Below are 14,511 nucleotides of genomic sequence, written 5' to 3'. Positions count from 1 at the left end.
TGGATCTTAAGAAGTTTTGTGCAATAAAGAAATTATATTTATATTTATTAGAGGAGGAAAAAGCATTCTGTGACTTAAACAAGTAGAAAGTGTAATTTTTGTATTTTACACTCAAGAAAATTGAGATTCAGTTTCCTATGGCCCAAATGTCAACTCAATATCAATAATAAATACTACATTATTACGAGAATAACATAGAAGAGTTGATATTTCAAAGAAGTAATCCCCAAATTTTATTTTCTAATGATAGTTAAGTTTTGAAATATTGCTGTAAGAGGCACCCAATTTATATGTCAATACTTGGATTGTATAGAAATCTACCTTAACTAGGCTGAGTTGACTATAATGATCTTTCTTAGTCACTTATTTCATATTTGTCTATATAGTTTATGTAAATAATGCATTTGAAGTATTTTCCACTTCCTTTGAGTAATGAATTATAATCTATGTTATGGTTTGCAGCATTCTTTTAAATATAAAAATTATACTAAAAAAAAAAAACTATGTTAAAAAAATAACAGCAATTGCTTTTCTCTTTCTTGCCTTAAAAAAAAATTATAGAATCTTGGAAATGTTAAAATAAGATTCTCATAGAAGAAATGCTTCCCTTTATTTAGAGGCTCACTAGGAAAATGATATAAGATATATGTATATATATACATATTTAAATTTTATCCTAAGAGGAATTAGAAGCTATTACAGTAATTTAAGGAAAGGATTCCCACATCACAGCTGCTTTATATAAAGATTGCTCTGTTGTCCTATAGGGATTTAATTGGTGGGGGCAAGGCTTATTATAAAATGGAATATCTGAACAATCCAATCTCAACATTTCTTTCACTTTCCTGTTCTAACTAAAATCATTTACTTCCCTAGAAACACTTTTACACCCAGAGCCCTGTCAGGTTGTGGCTGTTTTTTTCCCACATCCATTGAGGCAATGGGCCTAAAGGTGAGGTAGGTGTTTTCCTTCCTCTCTGCCAATGCCTTGAGTCCATTCTCCTTCATGCCTCCATAAAAGCACTCAGCTTTCTATCTCATGTCTTCAGACAACATCAATTACTACCCCTTACAGTTACTTTACTATAGACCACCAGAACATGCTCTCTCACTTCTTAATGACTTTTAGCTGCTGGCTACACTCACTCTCCCCAGTATCATTCTTGACTGAATTCAAGACAATTTTAATATACGTGAAAATGTTCTTTCCAACATCTTGGCCTCTCAGTTCCTCGATCTACTCTCATCCAATGATCCAGTCCTCCACTCTACCTCAGCATTCACTCCCTTGGACATATCAAGGATCTTGTCATTACCAATAACTGCTGGTACCTTCAAGTTCTCAATTTCATCCATCCCACTCATCACCACCTTCTGTTTTATGGGTTTACCACCTCTAGTATCTCTACTATAACAATCTTTTCACTACACCATGGACTGAACCGACTGAGTAATTTGCTTGTTCATTATTCTTCACATCACCAATGTCCTCCCTTCCCTCCTTAAAAAAAAAAAAAAAAAAATTGCCTTAGAATCAATCCCAACTCATAGCAATCCTATAGGACAAAGTAGCACTGCCACATAGGGTTTCCAAGGAGCAGCTGGTGGATTCAAACTGTGACCTTTTGGTTAGCAGTCAAGCTCTTAACCACTGCATCACTCTGTAGGCACATTTTATTTCCCAAGGAAGTCAATGGAAACTAGTACCAAATTTTCTATGGATAAACTCATGAAACAAATAGTCATCTTGAGTCTTATTTTTATTACACTCCATATCTAATCCATCTGGAATTCACGTTTGTTGTCGCTTCAAAGTATAACCAGAATACAACCACTTCTCATCACTTGCATTTCAACTACTCAGGTCTAAGTCACCATTATCGCTCACCTATATTATTATAATAGCCTCTTAACTGGTCTCTTTTATTACTATCTTGACCTTCTACAGCCTATTATAAACACACCAACCAGTGTGAAGCTATTAAAATGTTAAATTAGAACATGTTACATCTATTTTCAAAACAGTCTAATGTGTTTTTCCATTTCATTCAGAGTAAAATCTCAAAGCCCTTACTATAGCTTACAAATCCTTACTTACTTCCTTTCGTTTTCTCATATTAGTCTCTCGCTTGGTCATCCTGTTGCAGTTGCACTAGCTCCTTGCTAGTCCTAGAACATTCCGGGTTCCAAGTACTCTCACACCTCAGGACTTTTCATTCTCTGTTCCCTCTGCCTGAAAAACTGTTTACTCTGATAGCCACGATATATTTGAGTACCTCAATCATGAGAATTATATGTAGTAGTTATCTATTGCTATATAATGATATTACCACATGTTTAACAGCTTAAAACCGGACACATTTGTTTTCTCAGTTTCTGTGGTTCAGAAGTCCAGACATGTCTTAGCTAGGTCCTCTGTCATGCTGCAATCAGGCAGAAAGGGCTGTAGTCTCATCTGAGGCTTGACAGGGGATGGATCTATTTCCTCACTCAAGGGGTTGTGCCACAATTCAACTGTTTTTCAGCTATCAGACTAAGGACCTCAGTTTCTTACTGACTGTTAGCTGAAGTTAGATCCTCGCCACATGGGCCTTCCCAGTATGGCCACTTTCTTCCTCAAAGCCAGTAAGGTTAAGAATGTCTTTTGAAGATAGGTATTACCATTGTATGTAACATGTCATGGAAGTGACATTCTCCCACCATTGCCATAATTTATATATTTTTAAAATGCAATATAAATTTATATATTTATAACCATATAGTATTAGTTATAAATAAGTCACAAGCCCCACCCACACTCAAGAGGAGGAATATCACAAGGGCATGAGTACCAGGAGTTGGGGGTCAGGGAGCTTATATTAGAGTATGTTCATCACACTTGATCATCCTATTAAAATTGTAACTTCCCCTATATTTCTAATCTTCCTTATCTTTTTCAAGTTTCTTTTCTCCATAATATCAACTTTTAACACAACTATATATATTATTTAATTTATTTTTCTATTGTGATTACTGCGAGTGAAAACATTAAAAAAAAAAAAAACCCTTTCCTCATAGCACAGGAATTAGATCTTCAACTAAACTATTGGCTCTGTTTCCCTGGATAGGTCTAAAGATGGCCTGTGCCAACTGTTACTGAGCACCACTGCTTATGTTAATAAAGGCACCTGTTTGGTAAATTGCATCCATATTGGGAGGAACTATGAATGAATGAGGATGAGGATGTGATACTTTGACCTTCTCTGAATGTCCTGTGTCTTGTAAGTAGCATGTCCCTATGGGGACCCCTGAAAACAGTGCCTAGGAAATTATCAAAAACAACATTAACTCTTTTGGGGCATAAAGTTTTAAGGCAGAGCTGTGCTGCCCAGCAGTTTCTGCACCTGCGCCATGTGGACCTCACCTCCTCACACCTAAGAGTGTCTTCTCCATGGCTGCTGCAAGGACTTTGCTGGGAGGAATGCCCAACATCCTTCCAGCTAGCTGTGGTTCCTGTCCTATATCCTTCTGTGTAGTCTGGGGAGTCTCATGCATCTGAATGTTTATTAGACACCAGGAAGACCCTCTGATAGGCTTTAATTATTGTCTGTCTTTCTTTTCTAGAATATTAATGCCACAAGGGCAAGGAGTTAACTGTTTAACTGTTTTCTTCCCCAGTGCTGCTAGTAATACCACTGACTCCCTTTTTCTTGCCAAACTAGGATATAATGGGTTTTTCAATTTGTTGACTCACTCTCCTCAGTTTGTCTCTTAGTTCTTTCATTAGAGACATAACAAATGCCCTTCATTAAATTCCCTTTGTTTTAATTACCCAGATTTTTTTTTTTTTTTTTGGGTAAATTTTCCTGATTAGTACCTGTTCAGTACAAACCTCAAGTTTCTGATGAAATTTAAAATTTCAAATATCTAAGCCAGAGAATCTAATTGGTTCGCATTTTGTCAGGTGTTCATTCCTGAATTTGTCAACTATGGGCGCAGAAACAGGGCCATGTAGTATGGTTATGGTTGGTGAGACTAGGAAAGGGCTGTGTAAGAGACAGAAACAAGTATTGTGAGCTGGGCTGGGGTTCCTCCTATTCTAATCGAACGGTCAAATATTATATTAATATATTTAAGCAGATCAAGCCTCGATGAAAAGAACATAGATATATGTAGGAAAAAACTTTGTGGGATTCAGAAGCAATTTTTGCCAGCTTAAGGATTTCAGATATAGTCTTTGTTTCTTCGTCAAACTGTTTTCTCCTTTCAAACTTCCAACAAAATTCGGAGGTGAGTCTATTCAGATATTTTCAAGTTATCATCCCAGAGGTTGGCTCAACCTCAGATTTATATCAAAAAATGCAATCCAGGGACATAATCTGTGTGCATGTGTACACTATTCAGTCTCCTTTTAGACTCATTTCCTTCTTAGCCTTCCACCTCCACTTACTGGAATAGATTATCAAAGCATCAGCAGTCTGAAAATGCTTGAATAATACCAGACTGTGACTCTACCTAATACAGAGTAAACAGATTATTAACTTTTATATTTAGTACGTTTTGCAAATGCAGAATAACTTTTCATTACTATTGTGTGCTTTATTTCTTCATGAATATGCGTCTAATTTCCTTAACAAGAAAAACTAACCACTCCTTGCGTGTTTTAGGATTCTTTCTACAGTACTTGGACTATACAAATAAATAATTTTTTGACAAACTAACTTGATCATTAAGAACAATTAAAAAATTGTCATGGTTTGAAACAGGACTTCACAGACATTTTATCCCAGGGTCATTTAGGGAGCGTCTAGGTTGGCCAAAGAATGTGACTATTGGGCTTCAGTTAATCATTTTACAAAATGTGGCAACTCAGCACAATTATATTAAATTGTTGAAGGTTTCAAACACAATTACTAAAAGATTGAGGACAAATCAGTTATTGGAATTTAATCACTTGTCTGCTAGCCTGGAATGAATACTGACAGATGCAAACTTGTGAAAAACCACGATACTTTCTAGGTCAGGATTTAAAACCTTTTCTTTGGATATTTTCCTAAGAGAAAATGCTGTAAGTCTGTAGTTCTTAAGCTAAATTTTTAAAAACCATTAAACCTATGATATTGTATAATAATTAAATCCTAAGTTTACATCTGAGGAAAAAGATTTGAGAGAAGTGATAAGGAAAAAAAAAAAAAATGAAGGCGTTTCCAACCCCTCTCTCTGGCATGGGTGTGGCTCTGGGAGATTTGCTGGAACTGGTGTGCCTTATGTCCGGCATCCTACCAGTTCCTTTTCCTGTTCCTTTCTTCACAGCCGTATGACTCTTCTAAAGATCTCTTACCTTCATACTAACCTTATCCCTGCTCTAACACATTCCACTCAGGCCTGCCTTCAGCCAAGAACTGCTTTACATGGATACGAGTGTCATGTTTCATAATTACCCTTTTTATTGCCCTCTTTTTCATGGTTAAAATGATCATTTCTCCAACACAATAGATGTAGGCTAGCAAGACAACAATAACAAATTAAAATACTGTACACTCTAAATTACTAAGCACTTTTGCATCTTTCCTTAAACATTCTAATCTTAATGAGATCCTTATTAATTCAATTAATCTTACTCTCAACTTTGTGTTCTCTTATTCTTTCTTCCACACCTTCACACAAGAGTAATATAAAATCATGTTACCTATTTTTTTCACTCCTAAACCCACTACAGTTTGAATTCCACACATACCATTTCATTAGTATTCTATCATTTAGGTCAGCCATAACTTTCCAATTGCTAAATTCCATGACCATGATTCAACTCGTACATGACTATTCTGAAGATTTTGACATAATTAAGAACTAAGTCTTTAGAAAAAGAAAATCACTCCTCTCTCTTAATTTTTGTGACACCCAATTCTTATCCTATTTTTCTGGCCGTTCCTTCGTGGTCTTTTTGTAGGCTTCTAGGCTTCTTGGTATCCTTAATTTTTTTTTCTTAAATTTTGGAATAAAAGCTAATCAGTATTCATTCATTAAATTGAGCTTTTAACAAAGAATACAGAAATATGTATGCCCTCGTTATTGAACAGTTTAGAGTCCAGTGAGGAAATCAGACAATGACAAAGGACATTTTAACAGCATGGTGATTGCCGTTATAGAAATGGACTTATCAAGTTGTCCGCTATTTAAAGTCCTTTAATGGCTTCCCATGGCACTCAAGTCAAGATTCCTTATGACAGTAGAGCAACCTTCAGATGGCATCTACCTACACATTTAACATCATTTCCCTCAACTCGCACAAACGCAGCCTATTTTGTGGACCCCAAATAGCCAGCTATGTATTTTGCCTGTCACCACTTTCAAATTCAATGCCCATCACTAATGGCATTAATCGTTTTCAGCATTCAGCCTGAATCAGTTCTTGTTAGGTGCCGTCGAGTCGGCTCTGACTCATAGAGACCTTGTGTACAACTGAACAAAATACTGCCCAGTCCTGTGCCATGCTTGAGCTCATTGTTAAAGCCACTGTGCCAATCCATCTCATTGAGGGTCTCCCTCTTTTTTGCTGACCAAGCATGATGTCCTTCTCCAGGGACTGATCCCTCCTGATAACGTGTCCAAAGTATGTGAGGCGCAGTCTCGCCATCGTTGCTTCTAAGACAAATTCTGGTTGTGCTTCTTCCAAGACAGATTTGTTCATTCATCTGTCAGTCCTTGGTATGTTCAACATTCTTTGCCAACACCATATTTCAAAGGTGTCAGTTCTTCTGCGGTCTTCCTTATTTATTGTCCAGCTTTTGCATGCATATAAGGCAACTGAAAGCACCATGGCTTGAGTAAGGCGCATCTTAGTCTTCAAGGTGACATCTTCGCTCTTAACACTTTCAAGAAGTCTCTTGCAGCAGATTTGCCCAATGCAATTTGTTGTTTGATTTCTTGAATCAGTAGCAACCCTTAAATTTCTATATTTGAGACTGGGGATAAGGGACAGATCTAGAGGAGGCAAGCCAGTGGGATAGGTGATGATGGACAACTTGCTTGAAGTTGTTTTGCCTTGCACTTAACAGCAGTTTTCCTGTTGCCATTGAGTAGATTCCAACTGATAGTGACCCTATAGGTCAGAGTAGACCTGTCCCATAGGGTTTCCAAGGAGCAGCTGGTGGATTCGAACTGCAACCTTTTGGTTAGCAGCCATAGCTCTTAACCACTGCACCACCAGTCCTCTGCTGAGTCAGAATCAACTCGAGGGCAAGGGATTTAACAGCAGTTTGAGAAAGTACTAGTTGTGACATTTAACATAATAGAGGGAGTTAATGACAGTTATCACAGAGGTGGAACTAAAGGCTCTCAAACTACCTCTTGGCCTTAACAATGGCCTAGATTGGATGGAACTTTTTCTTAACGCAGCTATTTCCAATTAATAAAAGTTGTCATTGAAGTTGAACTTCATCATCCATGTTCTAGCTAGCCCATTCTAAAATGCTTATTTGCTTTAGCTTTTCGCCTCTTCATGAAATTCTCTATGATCAGTCGCTAGCTGCCACCTCTGTGTTCTGTGTAGTACTCATTCCAATCCATATTTTGATGGCAAGAGAAATTTAATTAATATATTCCTGAGAGAGAATAGGATTATTTCCTGACTAGGATCTGAGCTGAAAAGGGGGGAAAAATACATATTGTGCTAAATCATGGACGTTTTAACCCTTCTTTGTAACATATTTAAACCTTCTTGTGCTTGCAGCAGTTAATGATTTTCCTGTCCACTCTTGTGTGGGCTACATTCATACTTAAGATTTACTCTGTTTGGAACATTCTTTTCTTCCTCTGCTTGCCTATTTCTCCCCTCTTTTCAAAGAGTTCAACTCTCTCTAGTTTTTCTAGGAAGCTTTCTTGGATCTTCCTCTCTTCTCAACCCATTCTCTGAATGTTGAGAATTCACTCTCTGCTCACATTATTTATTCCATTAGAATTTCTTCTGAGTTGTCATTTATACTTCTGCCTCTACTAGTAAATTCAATTTTGTGTCTCTTTCATCTCCAGTGTCTAGTATGGTTTGGCATATACTGGAAGTTTTTATTCAATGCAAGAGTGAGTGAATCTCTGAGTGTAGAAAGTAATAAAATAATGTGACAACATTTAGTCATTTGAGGGAAAGACATTTTGTTATTACTTCTCAGAATATACTCCTTTCCTTTATTTATGTTCACAATATATCACAATCGTCTTCATGGCAATCTCAATGGAACTTGTATAAGTGTATGTGTGTATGAAGGAGCCCTGGTGGGCACAGTGGTTAAGGGTTTGCCTGCTAACTGAAAGATTGGCAGTTCGAACTCATCAGCTGCTACTCAGGAGAAAGATGTGGCAGTTTGCTTCTGTAAAGATTACAGCCTTGGGCAACTTATGGGGAATTTCTCTATCCTCTAAGGTCACTATGTTGTGATAGGAGATGGAAGGGGATAGTGGCCATGCATATATATGAAATACAATAAATAAATATATATGTAAATATGCATATAGATATGTATATATACATACATACATATAAAACCTCCAGGTCACATGTTAAAAAATTAACTATAATTCAGAGACTGTCATTGTTTCATCATATTTCATCTGTTCAACATTTGAAACTTTAATTTTTAAAATATTTTTTCATTTCAATAAAAGGATATATGAAATATAATGTTCTGTCTAAACACAGTAAGTGCTATATATAATTTTCTGCTTTCTAAACCTGGGTTATATATGACAAATTTTTGTAATAGTAATCTTTCTCTAGATGAAGCCAGACCACAAAGTAATTAGGAACATAGACACTGGAGTCAGATTGGGTTCAAAACCCTAGTCACTTAGTTGAAAAATAAAAACATACTTGAGTATTATTTAAGTTATATTGGAAAAATTAATTGATCTCTCTGAGACTCTCTTTCATCATCTTTAAAATAGGAATAAGAATAGCATCTACCTCACAGTTTTGTTATAAGGAACAAAGAAATAATTGATATTAAGGTTTTAGCACAGTGCTTGCACATATTGCTCAATAAATATTACCTGTTTTGGTAAGATAAAAATTAAATCTAGAATACATAATACTCCCTACCTTTATGTCAAGCTTCTCTGATAGCCATATTGCATTGATTCTCCCCTCATCATCACTTCAAGACTACTGTTTACGATGTAAAATTTTCTAAGCCTGACTTTCACGCGTAACATTTTTTATTCAATGCTATTCAATAGACAAAAATAAGAAGCAGAATAAAAGAACATTATGAAAATAACAGCCTTCGCTTATTTTACTAACTTGAAAATATGTCTGAAGAGAAACATAAATCCAAGTTAATAAGCTCTAAGTTCCAAACTAAACATTCATTAACGAGTTTAGTTTATTCAAATGCACTCACTTCTGGAACATTTTCATTATTTTTCTTTTCTGGCAAAACTTATACTTAGTTATTGTAGAAAAAAATTTTTATATTGAGAAGTTAAAAAAAAAATTACCTGTAGTTCCACCAACTGAATGAAACAGCAATCAACACTTGGGTCTATAACTTCTAGTATAATCTCTGTAAGTTTATGTTTGTATGCAGACTCTTTTTATAAATGGTAAGATTATACTTAACGTACACTTTTATAATCTCTCTTTTCAACTTGAAAATGTATTTTGAATATAGTTACATATAATCATTTTCATTATCTTAAATGACTGCTTAGCGTTTCTTTGTATTGGTGAAGTACAATGCATCTAACTATTGCTCCACTGTTGGACATTAGTTTATCAATTTCTTTTGTATAACCAGTGCTGTGAAATGACTGTCCTGGTAGCAGTTTGACATGTCATGATTGTTTCCTTAGGTCGTATTCCTAACAATAGAATTATAGTGAGTCAAGGCATATGTGCCTTTTTAAAGCTTTTGAAACAGTTTGATAAATTGACTTCTGGAATTATTGTTCTGTTTTTTATTCACATTAACCATAGAGGAATGTTTTTTTTCTTATAAATTTTATAAGCAAAACATTGTAAATTATATTTTCACTTGTACTTCTCTAATTGCCATGGATTTTCCATTTTAAAAAATGTTTATTGACCATGAACAAGATTGAGACTGAGTGACCAAATGGATCAGGAGAAAATCTGAGAATTATATCACAGAAACCAAAGAGATAGTTTCAAGAAGGATGTTGTTACCAGTGGCAGGCACTCCATAGAGTTTACATAAGATAAGGACTGCAAGACGACCAGGGATTCTCGTGGCCTGTTCTGAGAGGTTTAGAGGGACAGCGAGTAAAAAATTCATATTGTGGGTTGAGGTATGAACGAGAAGTCAAGAAATAGAACGATGACTATGGAATACACTGTTTTAGAGGCTTAGCTTTCAAGAGGAACAAAGAATGCTAGACCTAAGGAAGACAAATGGCGAGGTGGACGAAAGGGAAAGTTAGGAGAGCCTTAAGCCTGTTTAAAAGTAGAATAGAAATCAGGAAGCTCTGTATACAAGAGAAAAGAAGGTATTTGATATGCAGTCAGGTACGTGATAAGACTTGGACATTGTATTCCAAGCACAGAGGAAGAGCCATCAACTGGAGGCCCCTTACCATGGAAAGTAGAGATAAGATAGTAATAATATTAAATATGTATATATAAATGGGCCCTGGTGGTGCAGTGGTTAACAATTCGACTGATAACCATGAGGTCGGCAGTTCAAATCCACCAGCAGCCCCTTGGAAACACTATGGGGCAGTTCTACTCTGTCCTATAGGGTTGCAATGAGTCGGAAGCAACTCAACAGCAACGTGGTTTTTTTGTTTTTTGGTATATAAATAAATACACACACACACACATATATATGCACAAGAATTTGAGGAAACTCTCTTTCATAGCTTCTATCTTCTTTTGGAGGAGAATGTAGCATACTTTGTAGATAGTGAATAAGCCAAGCCACAAGGCATTGTCTTTTAATTCTGAAGGCAATATTTTAAAATCTACTTTACCAAGAAATATAAGAAACCTGTTTTTATTACTATTTGTTCCCCCAAAATGTCAAAATATAAAAATACATTTTAGGGCACTCTTTCAATTAACATCAGGTGGCAGTTACTATCAAATAAGCAAATTTATTCATTAGTTAACCAACTTTCTACTGACAACCAAAAACAGCATATTCAGTTTGGAAATGATTCTCTTTGTTAACCACTGGAAGCTATTTAGTAGAACCAGCATCCTGAGAGAGCTATTTCTAGAATTTGTAATCATTTTGGCATAAAACATAATCCCTACAAATGCAGTTTGAATTATTGTATGATTTCTTTATCTTTTGGAAGTGAGGGTTTGTGATGAAACAGATGAGCCATTTAATCAGCTTTAAAAAATGTCTTCAGTGATGTATTCTAGGAAAATGCCTCTATTTTTTATGGTAAGACATCCCTTAATCATACTGGACAGTTTCATTGTACCTGCAATAAGGAAATGAACAATGGAAACATTTATGTAGTGTCTGATTGTCTGGGGATGATGATCTATAAGATGCAGACCTATTATTTAATGCTTTGGCGGATTCCCTTCTCTTCCTTCATCACTCCTTTAAGCTCTGGTTGCTGTACTAATCTTGGGGAGAAAATACGAACATTTATGTTATTTCTGGATTGAAAAATTAGACTTGTACTTAACAGCTAAATAATATTCTCAATTAACTAAAAATAGAGGTGGTTCAATTACCATGAGTAATCATTGTGGCATTTTTCTCTTTTTAGTAGAGAAAATGGCCCATAACTCTGACCACTCAGGATATGTATATGAAGCCCTTCCAGTGTGTAGGTTCATGAATCTAGGTTTTGATATTTATGGTGCACTGCACCTCTAAGATGGTGATTTATTTTTTCTGAGCCTCATGGGTTGTGGATTGTCTTGCCAAGTTGGGAGGGGGAGGTCAGAAGAGGAAAGAAAGACTGAATGCTATTTTGTTCCCTATTGAGGTAATTAAGAATCTACGGCTAATTTAGGAGACTGCAAATCTCAGACTCCCTCTCAGTTAATTAGTCTAACCCAAGCTCTAATTTGGGCTTTATTTAGTGTTTTCCCAGGTCAAAGGGGAAGAGAGGCATATTCTAAGTCCCAGAGCTGAGGAAAAAGGTAGTAATAATATTTGGGATCTGCTAGAAGGGGAGAATTAGTTGCACTGTAGTCAAAGTAACAGGAAACAAAGGATTTGTGATGGAATGTTTTATATAATATGCAATTACTTGATCCACTAGAGGGCTAGGATATCCAATTGATCAGACTCCTCGGGTCATCTACTATTGGCATTCTTACCCATGTAGTCTACAGACTTTTTTCATTTTCTAGATTCTAAGGTGCCTTCTTTTTATAGTCTTATCATGGGATATATTATTATTTTCAAAATAGTAAATTAATTAAAATGTTACTTGTCCCTTTAAGAATCAGTAAAAGATATACAGATGGCAAAGAAGCATATAAATAGATTCTCAGCATCGTCTATGTCATTAGGGAATGAAAAATAAAACAACAATGAGATACCATTACACCCCTATTAGAGTGGCTAAAATCGAAAACACTGACAACACCAAATGCTGGAGAGGATGTTGAGCAACAGGAACTCTCATTCATTGCTGGTAGGAATGCAAAATGGTACAGTCACTTTGGAAGACAGTCCAGAAGTTTCTTACAAAGATAAACATAGGCTTACCATACAGTCTGGCAATTGCATCCCTACGTGTTTACCCAAATAAGTTGAAAACATATATCCACACAAATTTCTTCACACAAATGTTCCTGGTAACTTTATTCATAATTGCCAAAAACTGGAAGCAATCAAGTTGTTTTTCAATAATGAGTGGATAAACAAACTGTGGTACATACATACAATAGAATATTATTTAACAATAGAAAGAAATGGTCTATCAAGTTACAAAAAGACATGGAGGGACCTGAAATGCATAGTCCTAAGTAAAAAAGCCAGTCTGAAAAATGCTGTATAATTTCAACTAGTATTTGACATTCTGAAAAATGCGAAAGTATAGAAACAGTAAAAAGATCAGTGGTTGCCAGTGGTTCAGAAAGGCAGCAGGGATGAATAGGTGGAGCACAGGACATTATGCATTTGTCAAAACCAATAGGACTGTACAACACAAAGGGTGAAACTTGATGTAAACTGTGGACTTTAGTTACTAATACTGTATCAGAATTGGTTCATCGATTGTAACAAATGTATCACAGGAATGTAAGATGTTAAGACAGGAAAAACTGCAGCAGGGGAGAAAGCGGTATATGGGATATCTCTGTACATTCTGCAAAGTTTTTCTGTAAGCCTAAAACTGCTATAAAAATAATCTGATGCGGAAAAGAATTTGTAAATACCTAATTTGTAAATTCCTATTGTATTTGATTAAGTTAGGAAAGAAAGCCTAATTTCATCATCAAGCTATTTATACGTCAAACCACTGCCTTTACTGAATGATATTTTTTTTTCTTTGTGTTGACGTTTATTAGCTTTGGTTTCAGAATATGCCTAAATTTGAGGGGGAGGGGGGATTTATGCAGTGCCCTTAATGCATAAACTATGCAAGATCAAGTAAGTCATAAAAAAAATGAAGAAGGTATAACTTCTGTTCTAGAGGAACTTACAAAAAAGTAAGAGAGAAAATGCTCATAAACAAACAAGAGTGATGCAAATTAATATTTTTTACTTTTAAATACATTTTTAAACAGACAATCATGTGGTTCAAAAAATCAAGTTGATACAGGAAGGTACACATTGAGAGAGTTTATCTTGCTCAGCTTTTATGTTTCTTATATATTCTTTCAACTGTTTCTTTATACATATTCAAACAAATATGTATTCTTATTTTTGCTCCTTTTTGCACACATGGTAGTTACATACACACACACACCATTTGCCTCTAATGAAATATTTGGTAGGCGTTGTGAGCAAAATACTCTAAGAAGGGCTGTAAACGGAAAATTATTCCTAGCTCAAAGAGTTAAGGGATATTTCAAGGGTAAATTTTTATATGATCTATGACTTAAAATATGGAGATGCAGAGGAGGAACTTTTTATATAGAAAGGATATATCAAAACCACATGGGAAGGAAAGGGAAAGTTCAGTGATCAGAAAATATTAAGCAGTTAACTGGACTGTAAATGCAGACAGTAAACTCAAACCCATTGCCGTAGAGTCATTCAGACTCATAGAGACCCTATAGCGACCCTCTAGGACAGAGTAGAACTGCCCCATAGGGTTTCCAAGGCTGTGTATCTTTAAGGAAGCAGACTGCCACATCTTTCTCCCACGGAGATGCAGGTGTTTTAGAACCCACCTTTTGGTTAGCAGCCCAGGGCTTTAACCACTGTGTCAATTGAGAGAGTACCCATTACCCATTGCCATTGAGTCAATTCCAACTCATAGCACAGAGGAGAACTGCCCCATAGGGTTTCCAAGGAGCGGCTGGTGGATTCGAATTGCCAACCTTTTGGTTAGCAGACAAACACTTAACCACTGTGCCACCAGGGCCCCCATGGAGAC

Source organism: Trichechus manatus, unplaced genomic scaffold (assembly GCF_000243295.1).
Source record: "Trichechus manatus latirostris isolate Lorelei unplaced genomic scaffold, TriManLat1.0 scaffold00050, whole genome shotgun sequence".
Taxonomy (NCBI): Eukaryota; Metazoa; Chordata; class Mammalia; order Sirenia; family Trichechidae; genus Trichechus; species Trichechus manatus.
This window is presented reverse-complemented; position numbering follows the sequence as displayed.